This window comes from Prionailurus viverrinus, chromosome C1 (assembly GCF_022837055.1).
Source record: "Prionailurus viverrinus isolate Anna chromosome C1, UM_Priviv_1.0, whole genome shotgun sequence".
In the NCBI taxonomy this organism is placed as follows: domain Eukaryota; kingdom Metazoa; phylum Chordata; class Mammalia; order Carnivora; family Felidae; genus Prionailurus; species Prionailurus viverrinus.
The window spans coordinates 27,166,510-27,190,668 of NC_062568.1; positions in this window are offsets into that span (position 1 = coordinate 27,166,510).

Genomic DNA, 24,159 nt, shown 5'->3' on the forward strand with positions numbered 1-24,159 from the left:
TCATCTCTCAATGCCTTTCAACTTTCTTAAATCGGAACCTGTTCTATCTGATGCCACCAATGACCTCCATATTCCCCATCCCAATGGACACGTTCCAGGCATTGGCTCACTGGACTTCTTTGCTGCCTGTGATGCTGTTGAACACTCTGACCTTGTGAAACTCTCTACACCCTTGATTTCTGTGGAAATATAAATTTGGGGGTAATCAGCATTTATGGTCACAAATGACCACTGGCAAAAAGAATGAGCACCCTTGATGGTGGCTAGAGAAGAACAATCAGGTCAGAGGAACCTTGCACTCTAGAGAGTCTTGCACTCTGGCCCTCTTCAGTGATGCCTCTTTTTTCAGGGTGAGGAGCCTGCAGGACCCAAGCATACTTGCCCAAATAGCTTGCCGAGACTTGTAGAATCCTCTTGCCCAAATCCTTGCCCACCACCAGGGTGCTCACATCTAAGCCTGAGAGATGACCGGGGGACAGCTGTTTCCAGCAGTGTGAGCAGAACTTAGATATGCAGGTTAGGGTGACCACACACTTGTTCATAAGGCCCTTCGTAATTTGACTGCAGGTATTGGATGGAAAGCGATAAGCCATGGCCAGTGGCTCATCTCCCATACTGCCGCATTCCAACATGGAACTCTGAGGAGTAAGAGAATTCCAGATTATAATAAAGCTATATTTTTCAAAGCAGGAAGGGAAAACATACATTATTTAACAGTTTGTTAGCTTGATGTATAAATTTAAATATTTAGACATAAAGTATGTTCCCTCCATTTGCACTTTTATCCCAGACCACAAGTGTTAGGCGTAGGACTGTGTGGCAGCTAAGTGTTCGTATTTACCAAGACAGTGACTATTTTCACTTTACATGCTATCTCCAATGCAGCCATAGAATCTGCTGGAGAGCTGTAATGAGAGTAAGCAGGGAAGAATTCCTAGCAGATTAGTGATGGGCACAACCAAAACCTTCCTCGACCTGTCACACCTCTTCATCTCATGTAGGAGACAAAGTCAAGAGCAGTTAAAACACTCTCCCACTCTGGTAGAGGAATAGGATAGCACTAGGACTCAGGTCCTCTGACTCCAGGTCAGGGCATTTGTTCTTGCAATGCTGGAAGCAGGACATGTCTCCATGGGCTGCTGGGCTTGTATGCAGAAAGAGGATATAATGGAATGGGATATTTCATTTTAAAATATGCCATGTAAGGAAAATGCTAGTATGGGGATTTTGTAACAAAGCCCATAGTGTTCCAAAGTATGTAGAAATTACTCTTGTTTAATTTTAATGAAAAGGATCTGAACAGTTGGTTTGGAGACACAGGGAAATATTTTAATAGCAAGACTGAGTTTGAGGAATCTAAACGGGGATAAATTAGTTGGGTCTTTTAAACGGACTATTTTAAGAGAGCATTCATCAGCTAATAATGTTACTCTTGTGACAGATCATAGCACATAAGTGACAGGTATTAGGTGAACAAGGGAGCATAACTGATGTGGTCTGGAAACTGCATTTTTGATGACTACATGCACCACCTTGGAGAAGCTAAAGCCCTTCCTTAATCTAGACTTCAGCTTCTGCATTTGTGATACAGAGGCAGTCATGTTAGCTCACACTGTTGCTGTGACGATTAAAGATGGTGACGAGATAGAAAACAAAGGCAAAAGCAGGCATTTGTGTCATTGTCTAAGTAGACTCGGTGTCATTCAGGCACACAATAACCCTCTACTGAGCATCCAGGGTGCACCACACACAACCGTGCTGTGTGTCCCACCTTCCTCATCAAAGGGAGTTCAAACAAAGCCAGCTACCACCAGAATGGAGCTGGTGCCCAGCCAACTAGACGACAGTCTGCATTTTGCGCATTCCAGCTTCTCACCCCTGGAAATCAGGTTAGTTCCGAGAATGTTACCGGTCTTTTTCGTGGAAGAGTAACAAAACCTCTGAGGATAATCCTAACAAATGGTGCTTTGTTCAGTGTCAGAGGCAGTTCTTTTCAATGGTTAGACAGACACACACTATGCACCCCAACGTCTTCAACGTTCAGCTGTGCCACTTAGCAGCTGAGTCCGTTACTTAACCTCCCTGTGCCTCAGCCTTTTCATCTATAAAGTGGGAATAATAATAGTACCTCTTCATGTAGTTGATGTGAGGTCTAAATCAATTAACATATGTTAATGTAGCTAAAACAGGGCCCGGCACACGTTCAGTGCTATAGAAATGTTCACTATTATTATTTCAATATCAGTGACATCTATGCATCTCCTATTTCCATTGCAAACGTGGGCCTTGTCCCTTTTTAACTGTTCCTGCACTGGGAGTTTCTTAGAAGAAATATAGTGTGAAGAACATCACACTACTGACACTAAACAGGTAAGCAAATTATAGGTACATCAGAGAATTCCAGTACCCACCCTGGCACCACTTAACACAGGGTCTAGCTTGCCCATAACAACCTGTTTCATCCGTGAGTTAGACCCAGCTATTCCCCCTCAGTCTCACGGTTGATGAAAACAACCAGGCATTTAGAATGAAAATACTTTTTCCAAATCCTTTGAGCTAGTGTTCCTCTTCTGGAAAGCCATCCTAAGGCAAATTACCATCCTAAGAGAAATTCAGAAGTGTACATACAAACATCTCTCTCTGTAATGGGAATTAAAACTGATGCTTCAACTGAAGCACAAAGATACAACAGTTGCTGCATTCCAAAGGGGGTATGAATCCAAATGCAAAATTTCCCAAGGATTTAGCTAAAAATTAGTTATACAAGACTTTAAAATTTCTGACTTACGATGGAGATGAAAAAAGGGCTGAGAGAAAGGAGAAAGAGGGTTTTGGAAGAGTGTCTTGAGAGGAATTGTGTCCTGGGTCCCTCTTCCCCACCAAAGAGAGAGGTGGTATGTTCCCTTTACTTCAGGCCCAGGAGAGGAATTCAAGAGGACCATTTAACAAGCTTGGTATGAGTGCCATGCAGTTCAGGGCACAAAGCACTGGTTCCTAACTCACATTTGAGAGAGTTGTAGTGACTGGGAAGTAATACAATGGGAAGTAATACAATGGATCGGGGATGTGTGCATGGTGGGACCCAGGTGCAGAACTCCTAGGAAGACTGTATACAAAACGCCAAGTTAAAAGGATGCTGTGCACAACCACCTGGGTGCCAATGATAGAACCCTGACAGAGAAAGTCTGTGCTGAGTGGGTGGCTGGAAGACAAGGGGCTGCAGGGAGAGCGACCAACCCAAGGGGATCACCTCTCCACCAAGGGAGAGCACCCCAGGGAAGGAGTGAGCCGTAAGCTGCCAGCTCATCTTATGAGCATAAGAACTTTCCCATCCCATCCCCCTGCCCCTCATTCCTCTTCCTGCCCTGAGTCAGAAAGAGTAGCCACTGAGGAGGGAAAGAGGTCAGCAAGAAAAAACTGACCACAACTTGCCACTGCCTGCCTGCAATAGGAGGGGTCTTACCTTTAAATGAAGATTAGAATGTGGATTTTTTATTATTATTTTAGAGAGAAAGAGAGAGGGCACAAGGGGAGGAGAAGAGCAGAGAGAGAGAGAGAATTTCAAGCACCCTGATGTGGGGCTCAATCCCAGACCGTGGGATCATGACCTGAGCCAAAATCAAGAGCCAGGCACTCAACCGACTGAGCCACCCACATGCCCCTAGATAATGTGGCTTCTCATTCCAGACTGTATATTTTACTTTCTGAATGGAGATAATGAGACTTAAAGCAATTGTAGGACATTGTGATCAGAAAAGTCATGGAGCTCCCCAAAGTTTTCACTCAGGGTCAAGGGAATAATTTCCCTCACTGAATAAATTTTTTAAAGTCAAAATTTTGAGAGACAAAAATAAAGTTACCTTCTGGTTATTTCCTATGAGCCCTATCTTTTCAGTGTGTCATTTACATGTTTATTTTTTATAATAATGAAAAATTGGAAGTAATATAAATATCAGTTAACAGGAAAATAACTATGTAACTATGTGAAAGTACTGTAGTTTGTGCTTTAAAGTACATACATTAAGTATTGGGCACCTGGGTGGCTCAGTAGGTTAAGCATCCGACTTCGGCTCAAGTCATGATTTCGCAGTTCATGAGTTCAAGCCCCACATGGGGCTGTCTGCTGTCAGCACAGAACCCACTTCAGATCCTCTGTCTCCTTCTCTCTCTGCCCCTCCCTTACTCTCATGCGTGCTCTCTCTCTCAAAAGTAAGTAAACGTTAAGGGCACCTGGGTGGCTCAGTAGGTTAAACTTCCGACTTCAGCTCAGGTCATGATCTCGTAGTTTGTGAGTTCAAGCCCTGCATCAGGCTCTGTGCTGACAGCTCAGAGCCTGCAGCCTGCTTCAGATTCTATGTCTCCCTCTCTCTCTCTGCCCCTCCCATGCTCATGCTCTGTCTCTCTCTCTCTCTCTCAAAAATAAATAAACATTTTTTAAAAAATTTTAGATGAATAAACATTAGAAAAATAAAGTACATATATTAAGTATTAAATCCAAATGTGGAATATTAAATTATATATGTGATTTTAATCACATAAAATATGTATAGTTACATAATGGCCATAATCATATACGTACATATGGAAACATATTGCAAGTTAACAATGGCTATCTCTAGAGGTATGAAAGAGGAATTTTTATTGTCTACTATGCACTCTTTTGTATTTTTCCCATCATTCATAATAATAATGAACTACTTTTAGGGTCCACTCTCTAATGTTACTTGACACAAACTGTTTTGCTGGATTCTACCTCCAGAAAAACTTGAAATGAGTTTCGTTCTTGGCCTGCCTACGCTATTGGCTCCCCCTTTCTGGTGTGGCCTTTTCTTCACCATCTCTGCCTTCAAAAGCCTCCCATCACTTTTGCTCACTTCACACCCCATCTCCTTGGCCTCAGAATATCTTTATTTGTCTTATTTCTCTTCTCAGTGAACACCTGCTATGGATTTACTCTTGAGTATCTATGACTCCATGTACTATCCTTGAGATAACTTAAGTTCCTGACCAAAATAAAATATGGCAATTCTATAATACACACATTTTTATAATATACACATAACTGGAGAAAGAGATGCCATGTTGGAGAGGGAACCCAACCTGACAAAAATACCGAGAGTTGTGTCATTCAACACCATCCTCCCCTGGAAAGATCGAGTCGGTTTTACTCTATAGCATGAGTAGTGGGAATGATTCTTACCCAAAAGGGCCCCCAATCCTACACACACAGGAGTTGGAAATATAAGTCACTGAGCATGTCTACCGCCTTGCTGCCTCTGTTGTATCTTGCTTCCTTTTCTCCTTCTCACACCAATCCCCCAGTCACACCTGGGGATGTCTACTGGCACTGTCTAACCTCTGGCAGTCAAGAAGTCAGTGATGCCTGGTATGGACCACTTCTCCACAGGTCACCTCCTTTCTTCCGTGTTTGCAGACTGTGTTCTGTAGACCATTAATTCCAAGACATGTGATTCATACTAATGCATTAAATATTTTAATGCCCTGCAGAAGAGTAATTCCTTGAAATGTGTTCAACCCAGGATTTTTTACACTTTTTTTTTTTTTTTACCATACACAATGGTTAAAAAACAATCAAAAACATTACCAGTTTAAGAAACTACTACTGTTCTGAGGGAATCCTGTTTGGGAAGGGCCACCCTGACTTCAACTGGAAAGTTGTTGCTAAGGAATTAGGTGGCTCTGGGAGGCCACTTCATTCTTTCCAGCAAGGCTTCCTGACATAAATCTTGCTACTTTGCCCATTAACTAGGGAGAAACTGCCTACTGTTGTCCAGAGACTCACCCCACCCATTTTGGCCAGAGACAGCTAAAATGAAGGAAAAAAAGGCTCATGATTGATGGATGCATTGAAGTTAGAGGACTTTTAGAAACAAAGTTATCACTTGGAGCATTCTTCTGGACTTTATTACTTTGCACCTCAATGCTTTATCATTTTGAGGGTGATTTCCCCACTATATCCCTGAAAGATGCCACCATTTATCTCATTGAAGTCCAAAGTTGGATTGACTTAAATGGGCCCTGTAACTGATAAAAAGCCTATTACCACAGGCAGGAAGGCTAAGTTGTGTAACGAAAAAGAAAATGCACATTTATCTAAACCTGTAAGTTCAGATGCAAGGGTCTCCCTGGTCCCTAAAGTTGCCTGCAAGCGATGACTCACTAACTCTTTTCCTGTTAGCAAGCCATCAAGGAGTCATCTCCAAGGCCCAAGTGCCTGTGGCAGCATGAAAAACCTTCAGAGCCACTAACACAGCAGAGCAGATGGAGTGGGCCCAGGGGACCTGATAGGTCCTTTTCTCTTTGCCAAATACAATTTTCCACAGGGATTCCATCCAAGGACCTAGGGTCCTCTGCAGGAATTGACCTATTATTTGGGACTTCATCACCCACACAATAATCTTAACCCTTGTGAATACACTTCTTCCTCCTGACCACAAAACAACCAAGTCTTGTATTCTCTGACATGATGAGTTTGTTGTTGCTTTAGGTTTGTTTGTCTGTTTTGAGAAGAAGCATAATTTCACTATATAGTGCTTAAATTTTTCTGCTTATATACGTGCAATATTTATTTCATCCAATTTTATGTTTCTCAAATACTAATCTCTTAAAACATTCCCTTTATCTCCATGTTCCTACTTTGGAAACCGAACAGGGAAAGTCCCAAGTGCTAAGTATTAGCAGATAAACACTTACATCCAGGGGGAATCAGAGACACTTTTAAGACCAGCTGGAAACCATTTCATAAATGTGTGGGAAGTGTTTCCTTTTATAATCTATATTTCATTTTAGAGCCATGTGACTGATAGTGGCAAAAAGTTTGTGGTTAAAACACAATACATGAACAACAGAATACTGTAAGCAGATTTTAAAAAAAGATGTTATATTAGAAAAAACACAAAAGGGGGCGCCTGGGTGGCGCAGTCGGTTAAGCGTCCGACTTCAGCCAGGTCACGATCTCGCGGTCCGTGAGTTCGAGCCCCGCGTCAGGCTCTGGGCTGATGGCTCAGAGCCTGGAGCCTGTTTCCGATTCTGTGTCTCCCTCTCTCTCTGCCCCTCCCCCGTTCATGCTCTGTCTCTCTCTGTCCCCAAAATAAATAAACGTTGAAAAAAAAAAAAAAGAATTGAAAAAAAAAAAAGAAAAAACACAAAAGGTATAAATAATATATTGAGGAGGTCACTCAACGTGAGCTGCTAAGTCACTCAGTTATTAAAATCATTTGTTATATATGGATCCATTTTTACAAACCACCGTTCTTCCTTCCTCCCAAATGTCCTCTGAATGAATGACAGGGGGCCCATGTTGTCCTTCTTTTGCGCCTCTGGTAACTCAGAGGTTTGGTAATTTTCCTAATGAAAAAAAAAATCAAATTCATAAAAAACATTTAGTGACAACCTTGGCAGAGGGCCCAAGACTGTATTCAGGATGTGATACAACACATTTATGTGACTGCTTTCTTTTTTTAACATACATTGGAGCTCTCCAAAATGGGTTTTGCTTCTATTCCAAACTCTGTTGGCATAGCTCTTTCCCAGGCCCTCTGATGGAGTAGAAGTATCTACCCCTGGCGTCTTATCCAAGGAAACAGATAATGTGAGTGAAAAGATCCAAATGGTAACAATCTGATAGGGATGTGGGAGTTTACCTCTGAGAGCACCACCAAAGCAAACCATCCCTGAGGCCACAAGACAGAAAGGCTCAAAGCCTCAAAATTGAACATTCTCCAATTGCATGGTTAGTAAGTCTACTTAAAATGCACCATGAGAAACAGAAGGAAAGAGTTGAACACACTTGGAATAAGGTACAAGTGGGTGGAAGGACCACACTCTTATCTCTTCTCTCTCTTCTTTTGTCTCTACTTTTCTCTTCCTCTCCCTCTCTCCTCTACATCAGCCAATCCCACCCACAGTGTGATGATGAGGACCAATGATGAAGGTGCAGCAAGGGTCCAACAGACAGAAGGTACCCTGGGATAATGACACAACTTGCTCCATCAAAGAGATCCAGGGGCAAGTTCACCTGGCCATAGGTATGGCTTCCCAATTAGCCTAGTGAGCAGTTCTGGGTTTTATGTTCATTTTTTGGGCAGAGGACGTGGGACCAAAATGGGTGTCACCAATGGGTAGCCATCTAGGGATGATATAGCTGTCAGCCCAGAGGTGGCACAATCATGACTTGATCTCTCCATCCCTTTCTCCATCTATAAGTAGCATTCATACCTTTTTGTATCATATATTTCATTTATTCTTTCCTTAACATGTTTTATAGACTGTTAACTTATTATCTATATTTAACACATCTCATGAATTCTGCCTGTCTCCCAAGCTAGTTCCTTATTCCTTATCTACATTACCATCCAAGGATAACATCCTAGGAATCTCACCAATATCTCAAAAGCTGCTGGCTCACTTTCTATGCACATTCAACATTTCTTGTGAGCTTACCTTCCCACTTGCTTTCCTGTCTTCCACAGAAGAATCACATATATAGAATCAAATAGACAAAACCAAAGATGGAGAGTATGTAAATGATACAGCAAATGTATATTACGCATGAACCTTTTCTGAGCCTTTCAATGGAACCCATAGGGAATATCACAAGAGGTGGTGTAACACTCAGCATGGTCTTCAGGCTTTCTCTATACTTCATAGACTCTTTCCTTCCAGGAAAGCATGAATAATTGTTTCAAGTATATTTTCAGTATTAGTCTTGGGGGCTTGACCTGAAACAGAGAAGACTGATTATCCTATGAAATCCCTGGGACCACAAACCATTTCAACTCCAGTTTGGGGTCATTTAGTTGAACATGTGCAAAAGACAGCCCTTGGCCTACTTCTCCTTGGAAAATGTATTTAACATAAATCCCCAGGTAGATGGAAAAAGAGCCTGGGACTATCACCCCACTGAGACAAGGTACAGAACTAAGAGTATAGAATGTGGCTAAGCTAATGCTCCAGTGATGGTGACACTCAGTAGTCCTTGCACTGGGATGCCAGAAACAGAATCATTCCAGTGCTGCTTCTATGAAATGGAGACTTCATCAAGGCACCCCTGCCACCTAATCTCATGTTATATGGCCATCTGTGCAAGAAGGGCGGGTAATCTGCAGAAAGAAAGAAGGTAAGGAGAACCTCTGGCTTAGTTCCAAAGGGTCCCCCCAAAGCTTAGCTTTCTCCAGCATGGCACAGAGGGTGAGTTCATGCCCAGTCTCTGAAGACACACACACACCTGGGGTCAGATCCCAGCTCTTTAACACTTACTAACTGCATTATCCTGAACAAGTTACCTAACTTCTCTAAGCCTCAGTCTCTTCATCTGTAAATTGATAAGTATAACAAGGCCCACCTATAAGGATTGTGGTGAGGCTTGAATGAAATGATTTACACAAAGGGATAGCACACCATACCTCAGCGTGTGCCATTCTAACGGCTGTTGCAATCATTGCTATTATAATTGTTGTTATTACTATTATTAGCAGTATGGCCAGCCCTAGAGCAAAAAGTATATTATTTTAGAAGTAGTGTTCCAAAAACATATCCCTGCCTACTGAATAATGAATGTCCCAAACCCCTTCAATGAAATAAAGCCTTTATTTTTAGAATTGGTGAATGATATTAAAATGAGACTATCTCTCCGGAATTGTGACACATTGATTTAAATTCACTCAATGAAGACTCAAATGTCTATGGTAAATGCCTTTTCTGGTGGAGGTTTTGGAAAGGACGGAATAAGGATAGAAGAAATGTAGAAAAGAAGAGGGTCAGAAAGAGACAACCGGAAACATATGGCCCAGTGCACAGGCTTTGAAATCACTCACAATGGGGTTTGATTCCAGACTCTTATCACACCATCATCAGTGTGACCCATTTTAACCCCTCTGAATCTCAACATCCTCATTCATAAAATGGGGGTAATTATTATACTTACTTCCTAGAGCTCTCATAAGGATTCAAAGAGATACAGTATATGGAACACATTGACTGACACAAAGTAAGTTCTTTTATCTTTGAATCAGTATTTTTGTATCCTTTGGACAAATACCTAGCAGGGCAATTGCTGGGTTGTAGGGTAGTTCTATCTTTAACTTTCTGAGGAACCTCCACACTGTTTTCCAGAGTGGCTTCACCAGTTTGCATTCCCACCACATAGTAAGTTCTCATTAAGGGTCAATTACCATTCCTGCACATTTACAGTGCTGCCCAGAACTGACTCTCATTTTCTTGTGCTGGATTTCCCCTCCTGGCTAGTGCTGGCTTTCCTACAGATCACGAACAGAAAGACTCAGAGGTTTTTAAGATTGGGTTTTTTAAGTTTTTTTAATGTTTATTTATTTTTGAGAGAGAGAGGCAGAGCATGAGCAGGGGAGGGACAGAGAGAGAGAGAGAGAGAGAGACAGACAGAATCTGAGGCAGGCTCCAGGCTCTGAGCTGTCAGCACAGAGCCTGATGTGGGGCTCGAACCCACAAACTGTGAGATCATGATCCAAGTCAAAGTTGGATGCTTAACTGACCCAGGTGCCCCTAAGATTGGATGTATATAGGAAAGCAATAGCAAATAGAAGCTATATGTTGACAATGCAATTTAGCTGAGAAAATCTAGACACTATCACCCTCCTACCACTGCTTAAAAAAAAAAAAATAATAAGATAAGATAAAATAAAATAAAGCTAGTGTCTCTACCTCTGGATGTAATCCCAGGCTGGAAGTTCTCTTCAGTTTATACAGCCCTGGGTGACCTTCCAAGCCTTGAATCTCCCAGACTGTGGAATTCACCAAAGGTCAGGTTGGTTAGCAAATGGAGCTGGGACTTCTGCTCTGCTCTATAGCCTAGAATTCTCTCTGAGCCTCTGGGTGTTTTCCTCAAGAACCTGGTCTCAGCTGAGGCACTGGCACTTCAACTGGACACCCAGATCCTCGAGGGCATCCCTGAGCCCCCAGGGTTAATCTGGGAGGGGGGCAGGCAGGAGTTATCAGGGCTCTTGCACAGTTAAAGTTTCTGGTTCTACCACTTTGTCACCATCGGATGTGTTCCTGCTCAGGACCCCAGGAGAGAGAGAATGGTGCCCTACAGGTTTTGTGAGTTGAGGGTTTTCTAGTAACACAAATTTTTAAAAAGAGAGAATTCCAACATTGGGGAAGACGGGCATGCTAGCACTGGAGTCTGTGTGCCCCACCACTGAGCCAGACCATAATAACAAGAAGCGCTTATTGAGCCCTATCTCCCAGGCATTGCACTAAATGCCTGTTTTACATGGATCATGGCATTTATTCTTCACAGTAACCCCATATGATATCACTTTAACCCCCATTTCACAGACAAGTTAACTGGACTTTGGAGACATCGAGGGATTTGTCCAAAGTCTCAGAGGTTCCTTTGTCCAGGCCTACGAAGAGGAAAAGTACCTTTGCCATCTCACGCCGCAAAGGAAAAGTCTTGGGTTGTTGCTAATGCGTAGGCAGTAGGGAGTTTTCGCAACGTCTACTTCAAGGGCTCTTCGTTTTGTTGTTTATGGACATCAGGGCTTATTTAAACAAAATGGGTCTATTTGAGGATACAGAGTTTTCATGCTAAGCCTTCTTTTTACTGTTTAGTCTGTTCATGCTGCATCATGCCATAGTTTGATTTGTGTTACTTCTGCCCAGATGTGAAAGACATTAGCTAACAAGGTCTATGCATATATCAGAGAGGGAGGGGACTCCATTACTCCTGAGAATGACAACGGTCCTTTCTGCTTCCTCTGAACATCCAAAACCCATCCCAGCTGATGAGGCTTGCTGTAGTAAGTGGTTCTCATTTTCTTACTGCCTAAAAATAAAGCAATTCTTAGTGTTCCATACTTTTGATGAGCTTTTTTCCTTTCTTTTTGCAACTGGCATTTGATGTCAATCACTCCTCAGGCATGCTCTGGCTCCTCCTGTGGCTTCCTCAAGAGTGGTGAGTCGATGGTATTTTCGGTTTGGGGTTTGAGGTAGGAGAAGTTTCAGGGAGGAAACAATGAGGCAGCCTGTGATTTCTTCTTCTTCTTTTTTTAATGTTTATTCATTTATTTGGAGAGAGAGAGAGAGCATGAGCAGGAGAGGGGCAGAGAGAGGGAGAGAAGGAATCCCAAGCAGGCTCCACACTGTCAGTGCCGAGCCCCCATGCACAGCTTGAGCCCATGAACCGTGAGATCATGAGCTGAGCCGAAATCAAGAGTCAAATGCTTAACTGACTGAGACACCCAGGTGCCCCCAGCCTGTGATTTCGTCTTAAGTCATGTGCACAATTTACATCAACTCTGAGAAGAGTGAAATTAAATGTAAGAAAGTCAGCCAGGCCTGACTCAGACATAGGAATCTGAGGTAAGTGCCCCCTGAAAACCTGGTTTGCAAAAATCACAGCTGAGTGATGACAAAGGATAACTTCATTCTGAAATGGGAAAAGAGATGTCATTTGGGACGGGAAGGATTTTCCTGGGGGTTTTCCCATAGAATCCAATGCAATGTGTCAGGCTATTGCCCACAGACCTCTCTCGCATCCCATTTGTAACTCCAAAACTGTGCTGAGCCCTGGCCTCATCACTGATCTCCAGTCAAGCCCTGGCAACCAGTAAGACACAGACACGGATAACAGAGCCTCAGCAAGCTCTGTGAGGAGCTCCCGCTCATGCGCTCAGAAGCCGTTGGCCAGAACTAGACACTGGAAGCCAGAAATCCCATGGAAAACCAATGCGCCCTTGAAACATAAGAAAAGAAGCAAGATCAAAAAATGGTCTCTGCATTTGCAAACGCTTTGCTTCTGATTCTTTCCCCAGGACTTCTCCCTTCTCTCTCTGTTTTAGGCCATCTTCCCTAGCTTCACTTCCTAAGTTAAGGCCTCCTTCTATTTCTTGTCTCTGTTCTAGTCACATGAAAGAGCATTTGTCTAAGGCCAGGCCCTATGGGAAATGCAGAAGTAGATCTGATAGGCCCCTTGCCCTCAAGGGTCATACAAACTCTTTGGGGAGATAAGGCAAACACAAGGAATATACTTAGGGGACAATCAGGGCCACCACTGGTCCATTTGATGTTTCATGAGAATCTGAAAAGGCACTCCTTCCTCTAGATGGGCTATTGGCATGGAGAAAGGAATAGGGCTGGATTTCAGTCCCTACTCAACCTATTGGCCAGACACTCTTGAGCAGAGCACAAAATGCCTGTGAGGCAACCCTGGGAACAATAAAAATATTCAGTCTAGAAGCATCCAGATGGCCAACAGACATATGAAAAAAATGCTGAACATCACTCATCATCAGGGAAGTACAAATCAAAACCAGAATGAGATACCACCTCACACCTGTCAGAATGGCTAACATTAACAACTCAGACAACAGATGTTGGTGAGGATGCAAAGAGGATCTCTTTTGCATTGTTGGTGGGAATGCAAACTGGTGCAGCCACTCTGGAAAACAGTATTCAGGTTCCCCAAAAAGTTAAAAATAGAATTACCCTACGACCCAGCAAATGCGCTACTGGGCATTTATCCAAGGGATACAGGTGTGCTGTTTCAAAGGGGCACTTGTACTCCAATGTTTGTAGCAGCACTATCAACAATAGCCAAAGTATGGAAAGAGCCCAGATGTCAATCAATGGATGAATGGATTAAAAAAAGATGTGGTATAAATGGAGTATTACTCAGCAATCAAAAAGAATGAAATCTTGCCATTTGCAACTACGTGGATGGAACTGGAGGGTATTATGCTAAGCAAAATTAGTCAGAGAAAGACAAATATCATATGACTTCACTCATATGAGGACTTTAAGAGACGAAACAGATGAACACAAGGGAAGGGAAACAAAAATAATATAAAAACAGGGAGGGGGACAAAACAGAAGAGACTCATAAATATGGAGAACAAACTGAGGGTTACGGGAGGGGTTGTGGGAGGGGGGATGGGCTAAATGGGTAAGGGGCACTAAGGAATCTACTGAAATCATTGTTGCACTATATGTTAACTAACTTGGATGTAAATTTAAAAAATATATGTTCAGTCTAATGTAATCCACTGCAATACGCATGGCACAGAAGCTGTCTGATATATGCCAGTCACAGAAGGGAGAAATAAATGTTGGCTATTTTTATAGAGAAGGCTTTGTGTAGAATGTGGGGTAAGCTAGGAGAAGGTCACCATTCTGGATGGAGAAAGGCATTACAAAAAAAAGAAAACTGGACAAGCAGAACCATGGAGGTGAGAAGGAACGTCAGTCCCCGTAATTCTCCAAGCCCTTTCTTTCTCCCTTTTGCTCTCACGTGCCTTTGTTTAAAATATTTCCTCAGATTCCTCAGTTCCATTCGTTCGTCTTTTTTCCACGGATCGCCTTAATAAAGGATAGGCAGATTCTATGTTTGCATAAGAAAGACGGTTCTGATCGTGTCAGTGCTATACCTCCTCAGTGGTAAATAAATCACTCCAGTCTCCATAGTTACTAACCTTGATCATGTCATGAGCTTCAGACACACAGTAAAAATAAAGATCCTTGAGGCTGCATAAACACCAGACTTTGTGAGCCTCTGAGGTGACTTGGTTTTAGCCCTGTACCCGGGCAATTCCATTCCCAGAGCCTGATTTTTCATGATTATTCTTTTATTCTTTGGTCTCTGTGTATAACTCTGCGTTAAGGGAAATGGCTGAAGTGTGAGAGACATCAACACCAATGTACTTCTGATCAGTGGATAAACGGAAATAAGATTGACATAAATATATCAATGAGTCATTAACTGCCACCAGCTCGAAAAATATTTTTTCAAACGGAATTTTATTTTCAGATCTCAGCTCTGGTTAGCAAACTGACAGATGAAAACATAGCAGGTTGCCAGAATATTTATATGATTATTTTCTTCCCAGCCCAATATATAAAGTAACAGTTATGAAAACAAAGAGGATCGTCCAATGTCCTTTTCCATAAAGGGGTTCTTTCTACAATATCCCTGAAGGGCTATTATCAAATCTCTACTGGAAGAATATCCATGACAAAGGTCACCACAACTTTGGGGACCACCCCTTCCATTGTTGGAGAGCACTTGCTGGGTGTTTGTTTGTTTAGTCTTCTTTATGTTACACGTATTGCTTTCTGGTTCACTAACACCATCGGTCCTAGGTTTGCCTTCCACGAGAGCGCCACATGGAGCCTTAAGTTTTCAGTGACACAAGGTAATTGAAAGGGCACTAAACACAGGCCAGGAGACCAGTGTTCTAGTCCCAGCATCTCTACTCAACAGACATGCTACTTGGAGCAAAGTGAAGTTAAACAGCTGGTACGACCTTTGTGTTTACTGACGGGATAGTTTCTAGATTTCTTTACCATGCCAGTTGTCCTTACCTTGAAGCTTCCCAGTTGTCGTTGTCTCTTTTAAGCCTGGTGCTCAGACTAATCCCCCAGAGATGGCAAAGCCAGCAAAAGAGAAGGGAGTGATTCCTCCCTTGACTCCCAGGCTGAACACAGTACACCACTTCGATTACCGCTGCCTCAGATTGCACGGTGCTTCTAACAGCCTCTTCCAACTAAGTTAGGGTCACTTAACACCTCTGTGTCTTTTTTTGTATGAGGTACTGTCAAACCAGGTCTACCTCTTCCTGAACCCATTCAGTGTTAGGGTTAACATTGATGAATACTTTTATATTTACATCCCTTGAATTTATCCCTATTGAACTTCACCTTATTAATATGAACTCATTGTCAAGGAATAGAATGCTGTTTCGTTATTCTTCACTACTTCAACTGACCTTTGTGTCATGAATGGGAGTTTCTGCAGCAGTGTGTGACAGGAAAACTTCTGAGAAGTCCCAAAATGTTCCATAAACAAAAACATTTGGAGAAAGATCTGTGTACCACAGAAGGAAATCTCCCTAACCAAGGTCTCATAACTTACATTCCTGTGGTGAGAAAACATTGTTTTAATAAGATTTTATTATTAAGATGATTGATCTAGTAAGGTATTTTTAGCATTAATAGACATTTCCATTTCTCGAGAGTCCCAAACATAATTGTGATTCCAAAGTTTGAAAGCATCTTTCTATGTTCAGAGCATTTAATGTGGATTTTTTTTTTATTAAAATACTTTTTCAGTAAAACAACACCTATAGATTCACATCATCCATCATGTGAACTGGGGAGTGATGAGAGTTTTCCCAAAGGAAAAAAAAAGCCAGTTAGTGGGTCTAAAAGCATGAGTGGAGAGCAGTGGAAGGACATCATAAATGCTGCTTTACTCTTGGCTTCCCTGAAGGGGATTAGAGGAGTCCAGGCAGAGGGGACAAGATGCCCCTCACCTCCAATGCACAAACATTAGGTAGGAGTCCTTTGCTTGCAAGTGGTATAAACCCATTGCCACACGGTTCAAGCCAAAAAAAAAAAAAAAAAAAAAAATGATTTATTGGTTTATGTGGTAACTGAAATGTCCAGAAATTCCAATCCTAGGTATATCTCCAGGCATGCATGAAGATATGCAGAGCAGGACTGTGTGTGGTTATGAAAGAGACTGAGTCAACCAAGGAGCCCAAGCCACAGTCAAGTCAATGAGTTACATACAGTAATGCTGTTAGAACGTAAAAACACAGTATTGGGTCTTAAAAAGGGAGGGGGGGGTAGTGGAGGATTTAGTGAAGTCTATAATATAATGCCACTTATTTATATTAAGGATACATATACACAAAACCATGTCAATATATATTCTTCAACATGCATATGCCTCTGAAAAACATAAAACGCATTTAAGCGGGTGCCTGTAGTGGAAGGAGAATGTGAGAGGGAATGGGGGATGAGAGGGAGCAATTTTTAAAATGGGAGGTGCAGGGCGCCTGGGTGGCTCAGTCGGTTAAGCGTCCGACTTCAGCCAGGTCACGATCTCGAGGTCCGTGAGTTCCAGCCCCGCGTCGGGCTCTGGGCTGATGGCTCAGAGCCTGGAGCCTGTTTCCGATTTTCTGTCTCCCTCTCTCTCTAACCCTCCCCCGTTCATGCTCTGTCTCTCTCTGTCTCAAAAATAAATAAACGTTAAAAAAAATTTTTTTAATAAATAAAATGAGAGGTGGTGACTAGAGGTGATTTATGCAAAGAATTAAGGGGTATAATTAACTCAACTCTATGTCCCAATAGTGCAGGAGTGTTTTTTTAACATTTTTCATCAAACAGTGCATCATGAATCAGACAGTCTGTCTCTCAATCACTTCCCTCTGGATTGGCTTCATTCTCCAGCAAGCACTCTCCACATGGAGGGAAAGTTGACCCTAGAAGCAACAGTTCTTACAGCATGGTCTCAGGAGGAAATAGACTACCAAAATTCCTACCCCTCTCTAGACAAGGATTCTGCTTGGCCCTGCTTGGGTCATGTACTCATCTCTGGACCCATCACTGTCACCTGGAAGTAGGACATTCAAATTGGTCAGCCTGCTTAGGCACCTACCTTTGTCATGGGGGTGGCAAGGTCCTTTGATTGACAGCCCCTGTGCTGAATACCACCAGCCACTACACCATCTTTAGCACAATTCTGGGGCCCAAAGAAGTCCTAAGCAGTCCAAAGTCAGAGATAACATTCTTCTGACAGAAGGTGCTTATCAATCAGGCTGGACTCTGTAGAGTGCAAACAGGAAATAGGTTTAGTTTCTTTTCCCCCCATTCTTGTGCTTCAAACATGCTCTGCCAGATCGTTTTCCTGACCCCAGACAATATCTTAGGGAAAATATGTAACTTTTCTAGGTACTTTCTATTTTTGTAACAGTCATGTTTCAAGGTATCGCACAGGTTCAGTCTTCTCTAATACCCAAACTTTTCTCTTTCCTCTTCTTCAAATCTTCCCTTCCCCTATATTCTACGTCAGGTCCTAATGAATTCCAGTAAACTGCAATGGGGAAGTGGAATACAGTCCTTATTCCAACCACACCTCAATCTTGTTTGTTGTTCCTCCCCAGTTGAGGGGTGGAGGAGAAAGGAGAAGTAATGCAGCAAAGAGGTCTTCGTTTATTTAGCTGGTGCTACTTTATTTGGCCATTGGTGTCCTCCGTGACTCTCCTGACTCTCCTGTGGGAAAAGTATGTGTGTTCTTTAGAAAAACACTCCCCACTGGGGTTCTCCAACACATTTCTGTTCCCTCAAGTATAGAATAGACTAACCTGCTGACCATTAATGATTCTCCCTTAGCTCTTGCTCAGGCAGTGATCCCATACACAGACAGTATTCTTGGTCAAGGTCTTTTCAAGTTAGTTACACTCTCCATGGTGTTACTCTAGTCCCTATAAAACACAATCTTTACCCTGCTACCGTGGAATTGTAGCTTACTCCCACTACAATTTCTTCTTTTCTCTTTGCTCTGAAGGCAGCTCCAGCCAGCTTCATGTCTAGTCAGGGAACAGACTCCATACTGTGTGCTCACAAACTCCAGGGAACAGAGGTTCTATTCTCCTGAGACTACACAACAGTGTGCACATGAATGTTCATGGTAGCATTATTCATAACAATCAAAAAGTGGAAACAACCAAATGTGCATTATCAATGGATAAAATGTGGAATACACATGCAATCAGCTATTATTCAGCCATAAAAAAGTGACACTCTGAAACATGCTACAACATGGATAAACCCCGAAAACATAATGCTGTGCAAAAGAAGCCAGACACAAAAGGCCACATATAGTATGAATCCATTTAAATGAAGTGTCCAGAATCCAGAATAGGCAAGTCAATAGAAACAGAAAGCAGATTCATGATTGCCAGGGGCCAGGAAAAGGACAGAAGTTAAGTGACCACTAATGAGTACAGGGTTCTTTGCAGGTGAGAAAAAATGTTCTAAAACTAGATAGTTGTAATTGTCACACGACTCTGTAAGTATGCTAGAAACCATTGAATTGTATACTTTAAAAGGGTGAATTTGATGGGACGTGAATCTTATCTCAATAAAGTTGTTATTTCTAAAAAAAATTCTTCCAAGAATGCTTATTGGAGTTGGATGAGGGACAATAAAAACTGTTTAGGGGGGCACCTGGGTGGCTCAGTTGGTTGGGCAACCGACTTGGGCTCAGGTCATGATCTCACAGTTCATGAGTTCGAGCCCCACGTCAGGCTCTGTGCCGACAGCTCAGAGCCTGGAGCCTACTTCAGTTTCTGTGTCTCCCCCTCTCTCTACTCCTCCCCTGCTCACACTCTGTGTCTCTCTGTCTCTCAATAATAAATAAACGTTAAAAACAGGGGGTTTTTTTCTTTTTAATTTTTAGGGAATCTCTTAGCAACCCCTGAAGTTGGTCTAGCTCCTCTCAATGTGGAGGTACTTGTTCCCTATCATGCTCAGAGTTCCTGAGACCACAGGAAAGTCCATTTAGTAATTTCATGCTGAGTTCTATTTCCAGGCTCTAGGAGTAATCAAAATGCATATAGCATCCTCGCCAAACTCTACATGGGCTATTAGCTTTGCAAAATTTTTAGTAGAAATAGAAATCCCTGATTACACAGCTACAGAAACTATCACTGTCTATTCAAAAACCAGGGGCACTTCAATAAAGGAATGATATGCACTAAATATCGTGATTGAAGGTACAACATGAAGCCGTAGCTTAACCTCACACAACAAGGTTGTCTCTTAATTTACTCATCTTGTAGCATCATGCAACTGTTTCCACTGTTGATAATTACAAACATTGTTACAGTTTGGGGAGGAATATGTTTTATGCATCTACAATTTTATTTAGGGTCTACTATTCCTGGGCGCTCAGGTGACACAGGTGAATGACACAGGCGGGCTCCTTGCCCACAATGAATTTACTTCATTTTCGATTCAATGAAGAAGTATTCCAACTATGCTGCCATGAAATTCTTCTGTCAGCAATTACTGCTGATCAAGAGAAGATGATGGCTCTGGCTAATACCAGTGACTTGCATTATATGATCAGTAAAAGCCTCTAAGCTGATAAAAATATAAAAACACATAGACACACGAAACAAACACGTTACAAAGCACAATTGAAATCCTTCAAGATTATTAGTTGTGTTACAAAACAGATACTCTTGTGGTCACATCCTTTATTGACTGTTAGTGCCATAACATTGTAACTAACACAAGGAGAGGAAGAGAAAGGCTTCCTCTTCCCAAAATGTTACCACAAGATTCTTATGCAATGATTAATAATAAATCCATTGTTTTTCAAAAGGCATTTCATAGTTTTACATTTATAGAAGCAGTTATACTTCAATATTTTATGGAAGTTTTTCCAAAATTCTAATAGTTACATTGATATTGAAGGAGTCTATGCATGTATAGGGGCAGAAGTTATATGGAAAATCCTTGTAACTTCCTCTCAGTTTTGCTGTGAACTGAAAACTACCCTAAAAAAAAATCATCTTTGACAAAGTTTGATGGTTACCCTGTTTCTATTAACCATCATGGAGTGAAACTTTGTAACTGATGTCCAGTTTGTTTCTCCCCTAAAGAGACATACTTTCCAACCTTCTCCAATCCTCTCATCCAGGTGGGCTCTGAACTGGATCAAACACCGTCCTGGGCACAAGTCGCCACCTCAAAACTCCCTACAATGAATATTTCACCTTTTCAAAAACACATCATCTTTTCCTACATTCCCAGTTCCCTTGCTCAGGATCCCAGTCAGCAACATCCTTCACTTTGGGACTGCTTTGCCTCAACTCTAGGTCCAAAGAAGTACCTTGATTGTCTGTTGTGTGTGTGCATATGTGTATTCATATTCCTCGCTTGTCAGAGGTTGAGTAGAGGAGGTAAATATGAACATACCTGTTTAAACAAACATCATCCAGGGGTACCTGGGTGGCTCAGTGAGTTGAGTGTCCAACTCTTGATTTCAGTTCAGGTTATGATCCCAGGGTCATGGGATGGAACCCTGCACTGGGCTCTGTGCTGAGCATGGAGCCTCTTAAGATTCTCTCTCTCCCTCTACCCCTTTTCCCTGCTCTCTCTTTCTCTCTCTAAAATAAAAAATAATAAGAATAAATGAATGAATGAATGAATGAATGAATAGATAGATAGACAGATAGACAGATAAACAAATGTTATCCAGATGTAGAACTGGAAGAAAGTCTACGGAGTATCAAAGTCCCTCTTTCCAGACAAAGAAACTGAGGGATGGAAAGATTAAGTGACTTGCCCAGAGACACACAGTTAGTAATCAACAGTGCCAGAGCTGTAAGCAGCACTCCATATCCTTAGGCTCCCCTCCCGATGCACTGCTGTCCCAAACACACCTTCTAGTTTACCCTCCTCCAGTCTTTCTCTGCACTACTATTTCCTCATCTGTAGAATAGGAATAATATGTTCCACCTTCCTCACAGGGCTGTTGGGAGAATTAATGAGATAACACACGTGAATGTGCTTTAAAACCCTTGCGAATGTCAGATGCTATTTAAAATGAAAGTTATTTCAACCAAGAAAATAAATGCACACCATAAAAATTTGATAATAAAATAATTCACAAATGAGAAATACTTTGCACATAACTTCTAACACTTATAACTAAGTTTTCAGTTAAATCTAAGTACCAAATAGAACTGAAGGGAAAATGAGATTGTCTTCTGCATGTGGGGCTACAAGAAATCAGCAGGTGCCTAATGGAAATTAGGCAGCTACATGGGGCCTAATGAAAATTAGGTTATGGTGCTAAAAGCAGGGGATTATACTATGCCCTCTATTTCCCTTTCACTATTGCCTCACTTTCACACCACCCTCATCAGTAATGGGGCTTTGAGGTTATTATCTTAATGGAGATGATTAGATTGTCTTATTCAAGAAGAAAGCGGCCATGTTCAGCAGAAGTGAGTTCATGGAAAGAAATTATTTTGGCTGGCATTTAAACTATATTCAAGGTTTTAAAAAGTCTGAGGGAGCAAAAAATGGGAACGGTGGAGAAAACAGAGGAGAAACCCATGGTTTCCTGAAATATTGAACATGTATGTAAACACTAAGAATGAAAAATACGTAGAAAGAACTGAAGTGAAAAATCAAAACTGCAGTATTATGACTTCATTAATTGGTGAGTAGCGGGACAATATACATGACTGGTATTGAGCAAGACTGGCTTTTCAGAGAGATAAATTAGCAAAGAAATTTCCTTAACTTGGGCATCAAGAAGAGAAAGTCCCAAGTAGCAAACTTTATATACAGCGATGCACTCCTAAGTACACCTACACCAATGCACTTTAATTACAGATACCTCCTAATACACACACTCCAAAAATCCCTTTGAACCAGAACCTAAACTATGTAAGTCACTTCGTGAGCGACACAGAGAATGTCTCAGCCCTTCCCACCTTCTTTCTATCAGTAGGGAAGATTGAGCGGGGACAGAACAGCCCTTCTGTGAGATAAGACCAGACACTAAACACCTGTTTCTGAAGGTCAGGTAAATGCTTTCAAAACAGGCCTTAAGGAGGGACCAGCCATGTGGGCAGGGCATAGTGTCAGGAGAGTAAAATAATGGGTGAATGGCTGAGGAAGTGGAAGAAATAAAGCAATGGGGAATCCTAGAACAAGTACTAGAGATCCAGGCAGCAAGAGGTCTGGCAGCTGGGAGCTGGAACCCTTGGTGGAGAATGGAGTTCAAGTACAGACGGTTAAGATCAAGGCACAACCTCTGCTCTAGAAGAACTGAGGGCTTGACCAGAAACTAAGGCAGAGACTAAGGATGCAGGAAAATAAGACAAAGACTCAGTCACTACAATAAAGTTACAAGGAACTGGAGTTAAGATAAAAACTTAAATTAAAAAAAAAAAAAAAGATACAAGGTAGAGGTTTGGTCCAAGGATCAGGGCAAAGGCTCATTTCTGGAAATAAAGCAAAAGATCAGGACAGGCTGACCTGCACTAAGAGTGGTCCCGATACTCAACAGGCAAACTCTGGTCTGGCTTGTTTTCTTTTCTCTGTTCTCTCTGAGGAGGAAGAGGTTCTCAACCCTGGGACACAGCTGAGTGGAAACAAAATGTTAATCTTGCTAAGGACTAGCTGCTCCTATAATGCCCTGTGTGTCTTACTACCACTGCACTTATTTATTTAACCAAACATCTACATGCACTTACTATACATTTCAGGCATTCTCCAACATATTTCATAAATATTGACTCCTACCACAACCGCAACCCTATGAAGCGGGCCCAAGGATGCTCCCCATTTTACAAATATGGAAACTAGGCGTAGAAATATTAAGAAGCTTGTCCAAGTTCTCACAAATAAGAAGTGGCAGAGCAAGAATTTTAACCTAGTCACTCAGGTTCAAAGTCCATGTTTCTAACCTTTTATTCCACAGGGGTGGGGGTGGGGGGGCGGGCTGCAAGGTCCCTAACAGAGTGAACCACAAGGAAACACTGGATTCAAATAATGTGATCTACAAGACTGTGACAGAAGGCAGCCAGGATCCAAGACAGGGAGTGGCTAGTGGAGCTGCATGGGAGAGGTGCTGGGGTTATGGTTCGTAACAAGAGCTGTGGATCAGTGGCTTAAAAAAGCAGTTGAAGTCAGAGCAGGCTGGGGCACAGGAAGTGTTTATACAATAATCTGCTACTTGTAAATGCCACACCTCCCACTTGCTATGTGGTATTTTAGAGTGTGTAGCCACACCTGAGAGAATATATAGATTTGGTCAACCGCTATTTTTGTGTATGAAAATGACAGTTCCCATAGGTCATTGTTAAGTAGTCTTATCAGACTGGCACACAGCAACCACGGGGTAAGATTAAGCTACAGGGAGCACGGCTTGAATTCAACTATCAAAGGACAGAACAAAATTAAAACCAGAACTGATCTGCCTAATAACACACAAGCCAGAAAAATGACTTCTGAGAACAGTCTTCATATATGTTTGAGCATTCAATGGGCCCTATTTTGCTTTTGTGCACCGATAATGGGTACATACGGGTGTGAAGGTAGACCAGATGGTACATCCACATATTTCTCATTCTCTGATAATTCCCTCTCCAACCAGAACCATAAAGCTAGACAATGAGTAAGTGATCAATTGGCATCATTTGTGATTTCAAGAGAAGGAGAAAATGAAATTTACTGAGCCCTTACCTTGGCTCTGGCTTTTATCTTAAGCGCTCCACATATGTTAACTGATTGAGACCCTATGACAATCCTCGTTTTGCAGAGGTGAAGAAAGAGGCACGGTGAACTTAGACA